Source organism: Nannobrachium achirus (assembly GCF_963921795.1).
Source record: "Nannobrachium achirus genome assembly, chromosome: 2".
Lineage (NCBI taxonomy): Eukaryota > Metazoa > Chordata > Actinopteri > Myctophiformes > Myctophidae > Nannobrachium > Nannobrachium achirus.
In genome coordinates, this window is record NC_137811.1 from 26,872,542 (window position 1) to 26,882,768 (window position 10,227).

Consider the following 10,227-nt stretch of genomic DNA (forward strand, 5'->3'; position numbering starts at 1 on the left):
ACCAGATGAGAAAATGATGCAAGGATTCAAATCTTCATTATGGAGATTGTTTACTATGGATTTTTCCAAGGGCGTTACTGTTTGCGATAATTTGGAGTAGGGCTGTCACAATTATTACATAATCGTCTAATCGTTATTATTTGACATAATCACGATTATTTTTCATAATCGTCATAATTGTTTCCATGTTGAAAAACGTTCATATATTTAAAAAATAGTCAAAAATAGAAATAGCAGATCTACAAGCTCACAACGCGTCGCATCGCGACGCGTTGTGAGCTTGTAGATCGGCTATTTCCACTATCAATGTTCTTTTTTAGGGCACGTACCTTTTAGGCGAAGCCCGAACTGGCGAAGTGGGGAAATGTCCGATACCGTAGCGATATGGCGAACGTCTTCTGGACAGGGCGTTTATCGTGCGCTTGCCCAGGCCTTACGGCCTGGGCATAAATATAACGATTGCATTCACCACGGCTTCGTAACTCGCGCGGCCGGCCCTGGCCCGCTCTTCGCGGCCACTCGCGCCTGCGGCGCTCGGGGGCGAAGAGCAGGACCAAGGTCCGCTGGCCTTCGCGCCGCTTGCAGTGTCGTGGACAATCGATTCGCCAGATCGCTACGGTAGGAGACAAATCCCCACTTCGCCAGTTCGGGCTTCGCCAGAACAGGACTTTCCCCTTTTTTAAGTATAAAGTTGTCAACTATGTCAGTAATTTCTCTGTATATTTAGGTTATGTGTCATATCTACCATGTGCAACTTAAAAGCCTAAAAGCCAAACAGAAATGTAATTGTCATTGACAAAAACACAATTAAATCGTTAATCGCAATTATTTGAGGGACAAATAATCGTCATGTCAAATGTCATAATCGTGACAGCCCTAATTTGGAGAGAACCCCTTCTGATTTTGAACGTCTTATCCATGCCTGACCCGACTGCTGTAATTGTGCATTATGTTGGCGTTAGCCAAGCCTGCCTGTCACGACTACAGTCAGTCCAAAACGCTGTAGCTCGCCTCTCAAAAGGAGCACGGAAGTAAGATCACATCTCCCCAATTCTTACACTCAAGTTTAATTTGTTTAGGATCCCCATTAGCTGTGCCCTAAAGCACAGCTAGTCTCCCTGGGGGTCCACATATAAAAACAGTACATATATTTAAAACATACATTTGAAATACAATTGTTACTGAGTGTACAGTACAGTACAGTGTGGTTAACCCATTCAGGCCTATAATTATTGAATGCTTTAACCAGTGAAAAATAGCAGATCTACAAGCTCACAGGGCGGCACCGAGTGCCGCCCTGTGAGCTTGTAGATCTGCTATTTTTGAAAAAGTTGTGAAAATGTGTGCAAATCTTTGAATATACTGTATTTTCAAAGCGAACGTTTGTAAATCAAATTTTGCTTCTGGGGGGTCCCTGGAACTAAATATTTTGAGATGGGGGTCCGTGGCCAAATAAATATCATTTTGGGGGTCCTTCACATGAAAAGGTTTGAGAACCACTGACATAGAAGTCTCTCAAGAACAGACTAACTGAGCTCCAGTTAAGTGAAAAGGACCTTTTCTTTGTCGATGGCTGGCCAGATTGCTGACATAGAAACATAGTTTTTTTTTCAAAAAGTCTTAGAAGGATTCAAAAGACACTTATAGAATCGGGTCAAAATTCAAATGTTCAAGATTTTTCAAAAATAGCAGATATACAAGCTCCGAGCTTGTATATCTGCTATTTTTCAATAGTTAAAGCATAAAATAATGACACACAAAATGTGAACCCATTCTAAATGGGTTAAACACTGTTGTTTTAAATGTGCTCTAGAAATAAAGTGGATTGGATATTTTGGAGAGCAGGGTGGCTGAATTTCTACATAATATACAGTGACAATAACAGTCACTGCACTGCAATCTGTAAAATGCATCCGATTCCACTGTCTGTGTCTGTGCACACGTGTCTTCCATTCTAGACAGGCACGTTAATTAAAAAAAGAAATCAGTCTACCTCTACTGAAAACCTCCTCGTAGCTTTATCAATGAACGGCTATACTTCAGGCACTTAATGCCAGCCACAAGCGTTGGCGTGAGATTAAGTGAGCAGCTGTCTTGCGGCGCGGTGATTGACACGCCACTCCTCGTCGACCACCTGTGAGAGGCCAGTGAAATGGACGGGGGGCGACGCCATAGGAGCAGGGAAGGAGGGCAGTGGCTTGAGTAGTGGGAACAGTTGTCACTCACGCCTCCCTGCGCCTGGCTTCACTATGGCAACAGAGCGTGGGTGACAGCGCTCAATCTCGCCGCGCCGCTGATAAGCAGCCGAGAAATGGTCTCTTTGAAGGACGGTCACCGCACCACGCGGGCACACATGCACGCACGGACATGGACACGGTCGGGGACACACACACACACACAGACTCGGGCAGAGACTGAATGCTTTTAATAACAGCACAGGTGACTCACTGGAGAAAGACTCCTAGAAGCAAAAGATTTAAGACAAAGAGACAAAGCTAATCTTAAGCATCCTTGCATGTTAAGCAGAGCTAATGAGATACAGCAGCTGATCAGATCGTGCTGCGGATGATCCGCGCAGCAGCGCAACACTCGGGTCACAGTAGCTCTGGGTCTAATCCCTGTCTGCTGCTTCCACATCTGTTCCACCATTTCCTCTCCTCTCCTCTCCTCTCCCCTTCCCTCCCCATTCCACCTCTTTCTCTCTCTCCCACGCATGCAGGGCGGGTTTGGGATGCCTTAAGCTTAGACAGCAGTATCATTTATTCAGGGATTCATTAAAAGTATGTCATCACTTTCCTCTTCCCCTCGTTTCGCTCCGACACTCATGGAAAGAAATAATTAAAGAGTGCCTGTCAGGTGAGGAAGGGACAGGGTCAGTGGGTATAAGGTGGGGCGTTTTCGGGAGTGAGCCCCCCCCCCCCCCCAACGCCCCGACCCAGGGCCGGGTTTCAGCTCCAGGTCCAGTGTGACACGTCAGAGAGGAAGAGGTTATTACTGCGCCAAAGAGCGACTTTAATAAGAAACGGCAGGACGATTTCATTGTGGTTTCAGTCAGGTGCTGAACAGGGGTGGAGGAGGAGCCTCTTATGAACAGCCACAGACATAGTTGCTCAAGTAACTCAGGTTCTTGAAGCAAATATAATGTGAGAAAAAGGTTGTGTCTTTCTTGTGCGGGCAGTGGGAGGAGTGAGGCAGAGCAGTGAGACATAAAGAGAGGTACAGTAGTGATGGTCCATGTTGAAGTCAATACAATGTCGCTAAGTGCAGGATGGTCTCCAGTGGTTTTTCGTCCACTCATACTCCCGGTGATTAAAACGCTGCGCGCTGTTCATCTGCTGATTAGACTAGCACTTTGTAAAAAAATAAAAATAAAAAAATAAATGAAGAGAACTAAAAAAAGAAATAGATTGCTATTATTATCCCAACTCCACTCGCACTCCAGGCACCGGCTCCACTCGTCCTCTGCCTAAACGAGTGCAGGGATGGGATATTAGCGCGCCGCATTCTTCCCTAAATGACTGCGGGGCTGTTCCAGCTCTCCCCGAGCAGAGATGGCGGAGGGTTCCGCGTGCTCTTCCTGTCCACCCCAATTATTTCCCCCAAGGCCAAGTCCTCGGAGCACCCTTCCTATAAATATTCATTTTGGAATTATGTGCCACCGAGTCGCAGGCTCCTGCACACACTGCCCGGGCTTCTGCATACTCACTAGTCCCGAGCCTCCGCGGCGACCAAAGCAACCGTCGTTGCCACAATCACGTTAGCAGCCGGGCCGTTCCGTTTTGATTTATCGACTTTGTCTGTTGGTAACGAGGAGCTGATGTCCCCGCACTCCTTAAAAATGCTAATTCATGCAAATGTATGCCTGCCCCAATATTCACCTTGAGGTAACGCATACATGTTGTAAATATGAAGTTGCCATCATTTAATGGTCCTTTCGAAATCTTTCTGTGCATTTATATTCCTTCCTTAAAACAACTCTGGGCTTCATTCTTATGCTAATGCATGCAAACACTTCTTCCAATTGGAAATCCAGCTGTCCCTGCCAAAAGTCTGTCTCTGGGGTGTAGTGTAAGTATGCACTGGGAGAGGTAGTTACTTTACTGCAATAGGCATTATGCAGCTGTTAACATAAAGCATGGATCCAGTAGCGACTAAGCCAAAAAACAAGACAAAAAAAATGAAAAAACAGAACAGCACTGACGGTCCAAACATCAGCGGTTGCTCTCTTAACGAAGTCACTTTCACCAGGATATTATCTATACCACAAGCAGCAGCACTGCATTGCATCGCATGGCCATGTAGTGACACAAAACGTAATCTTCAGATAAGATTAAATTATATTTCGGGACTGGGGAATTAATTTAGGGAGATCAAAGGGAGGCTGGGGAAATGGGGAATGCTCCTTTGTAATAAATCTCTTTAAGATAATACCAGTAGTACTCACGGAACTGTCCTTTAAGGCACTTTTATTTATACATTTAAGTTGGCGTTATGACGCCGCAGAGCAGACGGAACAGCGTACACGTTTCGGCGTCAAGCCTTCATCAGCATTGTGTGCTGCGGGCAACGGAAGTGTCCCATTTATAGTGTATGTATAGGTGAGACAACTTACCCCGCCCGGGTAGATATAAACAACTTCCAACCAACTTGAACAAAAAGTGCAATAACAATACAAATTAAATTATACAAAGCCAAATCCTTTTTAGTCCATGAATACATATAAGCTGAGTATGTTCCAATAGAGGGGTGCAGGTTCTTAAGGAGTAGTTCACCACTTTTCAACCTGACTTCATATAATAGGTCCTCACTAATGTTTATGATAAAATATCACACTTCTTTTCTACTCAGTCCAAGTCTCCTAGGAGAGCTGTGGAAGTTCAGAATCCATCGTCTTGTGACATCATTTCCAAAAAAGAAATGTAATCAATATTTTTGAAAAAATATTTAGATTTTTATTATCGTGAGAACAATGGCTTCCACTTTAAAATTGCAACTTTTCAGGAATAGAAAGCCTGCAGTTTCTATAAGCTGGATTGGCAATCGATGATGTCACAAGACGATGGGTTTCTGACCTGCCCACATGCCCCTCTGGAAAAAAAAAAAAAAAAAAAAAGCTATTTTTGAGTGAGGACCAATTATATGAACATAGGTTGAAAAGTGGTGGAGTGCCCACAAACGTATCAAATCATTGCATTAAAAAAAATATATATATATGCCCATTTGGCAAAAGAAGGGGGTGGGGGGGTTGGTTTGGTACCATTATATACATTTAGCAAGACGAAATAAAGGAATGTAGTACTTATGGTAAATATGGTGGTACTGTACGGTATGTGGCTATCCCTTATGCTCCTTTGCGTAAGAGAAGAAAATCAGCAGGTAGGCATTCCTATGACGGATGCTCTGATGAAGGCTCATAGCCGAGACGCGTAAGCGTTCTTGTCGGTGTGTGCCAATAAAAAAGTGGAAATGTGAGTACTTTTGTCTCCACTTGGTTTAAAGTTTTGGCTGTGCTACCTTTAGGAATTTTTAATTCCTACTTTTTAGGCATTCCTATAACATTTCATTATGTTTTCTATGAACGGGAAATGTGCCATTACATTTTCAGATATCCCAAGTTCTTCCGGGAATGTCGAGGACCTTGAGTAATGTTCCCCATGAACATAGACGGAAAGCCATTTCAAAACATGTTATCGTCATACCCCAGGACTTTGTACAACAGACAGACGACTTCTGAGTCATGAAGTCATATTAGGTTTGGTTTTTGTTGTGCTTTGTAGCATAATTATGCCCATTAACCCGGGCGAGCATGCTTCAGATCATTCCATCAGTCGGTACAACCATGTGACTGTCAGTTAAACTTATATAAACAAGAAGCCACACTTCTCCGTCAGCGACTCAAATTAACATCGTTGGGCAAAATGCCAATTCAATTACGCTGACAGGAGTTGAGACGACTTTATCAAAAGGAAAAATTCAGAGAGAATATGCCATCCGCAGCCAACAAGCCAGACCGCTTTGTTCTCCTCCTCTCTTCTTGGCTCCCCAAATAGAGAACTTAACCCATTCAGAACGGGTACACTGTATTGTGTATCATTATTTTATGCTTTAACTATTGAAAAATAGCAGATATACAAGCTCACAGCGCGGCACCGAGTGCCGCGCTGCGAGCTTGTAGATCTGCTATTTTTGAAAAATCGTGAAAATTTGAATTTTGACACGATTCTATAAGTGTCTTTTGAATCCTTCTAAGATTTTTGGAAAAAACCTATGTTTCTATGTCAGCAATCTGGCCAGCCATCGTCAAAGAAAAGGTCCTTTTCACTTAACTGGAGCTCAGTTAGTCTGAACTTGAAAGACTACCATGTCAGTGGTTCTCAAACCTTTTCATGTGAAGGACCCCCAAAATGATATGTATTTGGCCACGGACCCCCCCCCCATCTCAAAATATTTAGTTCCAGGGAACACCCAGGAGCAAAATTTTAGTTCGCTTTAAAAATACATACATTCAAAGATTTGCACACATTTTCATGACTTTTTCAAAAAATAGCAGATCTACAAGCTCGCAGCGCGGCACTCGGTGCCGCGCTGCAAGCTTGTATATCTGCTATTTTTCAACGGTTAAAGCAGTCAATAATCCTCGGCCTAAACGGGTTAAGTCTACGATTGTAATCTATTTGTGTTCCGCAGTCTGTTGGTGTTCCGCTCCGATTAGATCTGTGTGGAGCTGCCTTTCAAACGGCCGTAAAACTGCAGCTCTGCTGACTGCACCCGTTGTTGCCTTTATTTGCAAATCAATCGTCATCAGTGTGAGCAGCTGAATGTGTGCGGCAGCCCGGCTATACAGTGGATCTGAATCACCACAGCCCACCACAGCAGTGTTGACCACCCTTTTTCACTGACGAAAACGGAATAAAAAACTAAGCTGTGAGGACTAAAACCATAAGATTAACCCATTTAGGCATAGAATTATTGAATGCTTTAACCAGTGAAAAATAGCAGATATACAAGCTCACAGCGCAGCACCGAGTGCCGCGCTGCGAGCTTGTAGATCTGCCCTTTTTGAAAAAAGTCGTGAAAATGTGTGCAAATCTTTGAATGTGTGTATTTTCAAAGCGAACGTTTGTAACTCAAATTTTGCGTCTGGGTGGTCCCCGGAACTAGATATTTTGAGATGGGGGTCCGTGGCCAAATAAATATTCACATGAAAAGGTTTGAGAACCACTGACATAGTAGTCTCTCAAGAACAGACTAACTGAGCTCCAGTTAAGTGAAAAGGACCTTTTCTTTAACGATGGCTAGCCAGATTGCTGACATAGAAACATAGGGTTTTTCAAAAAAATCGTAGAAAGATTCAAAAGACACTATAGAATCGGGTCAAAATTCAAATTTTCACGATTTTTCAAAAATAGCAGATCTACAAGCTCGCAGCCTGGCGATTTTTTATGTCTGGTTGCACACTGAAAATAGCATATCTACAAGCTCTCCAACAAATTTGTATTTTATTCAAAAGACTCTACATTTGCTGTCTAAGTAAAGGAGTAGTTCACCCCCAAAATGACTTTTTTTTTCTTAATATTAACATTGATTACTCATGCCATGGAGACTTGAGTTCAATAATACTTTTTTTTGTTTTAGTGGCATTCCTAAGACTATAATTTGATTACAATAAATGTACCGCCATTGAATCCTGATGGGGACCCAAATGCATTTGATACATCCAGAAATCAATACGGGTAAATTTACTATAATGTCTTAGGAATGTGAAAAATACAAAAAAAGTAATCAATAGAAAAAATAAGTCATTTTGAGGGTGAATTACTCCTTTAAGCCATTTAGAACAGGTACGCATATCTGTGTCACCACTTTAACAATTATTTCATGCTTTAACTATAAAAAATAGCAGATATACAAGCTCACAGCGCGGCCACCGAGTGCCGCGCTGTGAGCTTGTAGATCTGCTATTTTTGAAAATCTTGAAAATGTGTGCAAAACTTTGAATGTATATATTTTTTAAAGCAGACATTTGTAACGTAAATCCTTCTTTCTCTTGCTCCCCGGAACTAAATATTTTCAGATGGGGGTCCGACGTCGTGGTCAAATACATATAATTCTAGGGGGTCCTTGACATGAAAACGTTTGAGAACCAATGACAGAAAACTGTTAGGATCTAGAACAGGGTTCCCCAATTAGTTTTCCCCAAGGGCCGAATTATGTCTAGGGTACCAAACCGAGGGCCACAACATTGCAGGGGGCGACGGTGGCGTTCCCGCTACTCCAGCGACAGTTTTCGTCGTTGTTGGGTGAAACTCTTGTATTTCCAAAACCGCTCGTTTGAATTTATCATTTTAAAAATGTTTTAAACTAGTGAAAACAGCCCATCTACAAGCACACAACGCCTCGCACCTTTTGTGGGACGGCCTTGTATGATTTGCGAAAGAACGTACAAATTTGGAGATACGAGATTTCCACCCGATAACAACGATATACTAGTGTTGTTGCTGCTCTTATACCACCATTATTACTGGGGTTGGTGTGGGCCCAGACAGTAGCCCCCCACGGGCCGTAAATGGCCCGCGGGGCCGCCTATTAGGGTAACCCTGATCTAGAAGAATAAATGGCTTAACACTGTTGCAAATCAGTGGTCATCAGTGTGAGCAGCTGAATGTGCAGCGTGGCTACAGTGGACGTCAATCAACACCACCACAGCAGCGCCGCTAAGCTGCGCTACGCTACGCCCCGATGCCTGAACGTGGAATGAAGGCTCCGGTGTGTTGGTGGTGGTGGAGCACAGCTGGCCAATAGACCCACCACACGCATTCTGTGGTCAACGGGTTAACCCATTCAGAACGGGTACACTATATTCTGTATCATTATTTTATGCTTTAACTATTGAAAAATAGCAGATATACAAGCTCACAGCGCGGCACCGAGTGCCGCGCTGCAAGCTTGTAGATCTGCTATTTTTTTTTTTATCGTGAAAATTTGAATTTTGACGAGATTCTATAAGTGTCTTTTGAATCCTTCTAAGATTGTTTTGAAAAACCTATGTTTCTATGTCGGCAATCTGTCCAGCCATCGTCAAAGAAAAGGTCCTTTTCACTTAACTGGAGCTCGGTTAGTCTGTTCTTGAGAGACTACTATGTCAGTGGTTCTCAAACCTTTTCATGTGAAGGACCCCCAAAATGATATTTATTTGGCCACGGACCCCCATCTCAAAATATTTAGTTCCAGGGACCACGCAGAAGCAAAATTTTAGTTACAACGTTCGCTTTGAAAATACATAATATATTCAAAGATTTGCACACATTTTCACGACTTTTTCAAAAATAGCAGATCTACAAGCTCGCAGCGCGGCACTCGGTGCCGCGCTGTGAGCTTGTATATCTGCTATTTTTCACTGGTTAAAGCATTCAATAATTCTAGGCCCTAAATGGGTTAAATAAAGTTTGTAATGAGAGCAGCTGTCTGCGCCCAGGCCAGGGCAGAAGAACCCATCACGACAACAAACCAGCTGGGCTCCATCATCACCACGGCCGCCACGCACAGCCCGCTACTCACAGCCCAGTGCTGGAAAGTAACCAAGTTACATTTACTTAAGTACCGTGCTTTTATTTTTGGGTTACGAGTTTTTAGTACTTTTACTTCTACTCCACTACATCTCAGATCCAAATACTGTACTTACACTAATAACCACTGCAGCCCTATGCAACGCATTGTGAGCTTGTAGATTTGCTATTCTCTAAAGATTTTTTATACATTTTAGACATTTGAAAATTGTAAAAAAAAGTACATTTTGACACCAAATACTTTTGCACTTTTCCTCAAGTACATTTTGAATTCCGGACTTTTACTTGTAACAGAGTATTTCTCCATTGCAGAATTGAATACTTACTTAAAGTAAAATAAGATTACAACTTTTCCCAACACTGCTCACAGCCAACGGAATGCTATACCAGGACAGCAAAGTTTCTGGAACAATGTAACACACTGGAGGAGCTCAGGGCCCCGAAGAACTGACATCTCTGGGTGTTTGAGAGAGAGATGACCTCGTTTAGAAGGAGGTGTGTGTGTGTGTGCGCTGCGCGCGCGTGCGTGCGTGTGCGTGCGTGCGTGCGTGCGTGCGTGCGTGCGTGCGTGTGTGTGTGTGCAGTGTGTGTGTGCGCGTGTGTGTGTGCGCGTGTGTGTGTGTGTGTGTGTGCAGTGTGTGTGTGCAGAAAGACAACAGAG

At 43.3% G+C, this 10,227-nt stretch overlaps 1 protein-coding gene across 1 annotated transcript in view; it reads right to left on the reverse strand.

The window, feature by feature from the left end:
* Positions 1-10,227, reverse strand: part of ascc3 (activating signal cointegrator 1 complex subunit 3) — a 296,191-nt gene that overhangs the window by 204,492 nt on the left and 81,472 nt on the right. The window lies entirely within an intron of this gene.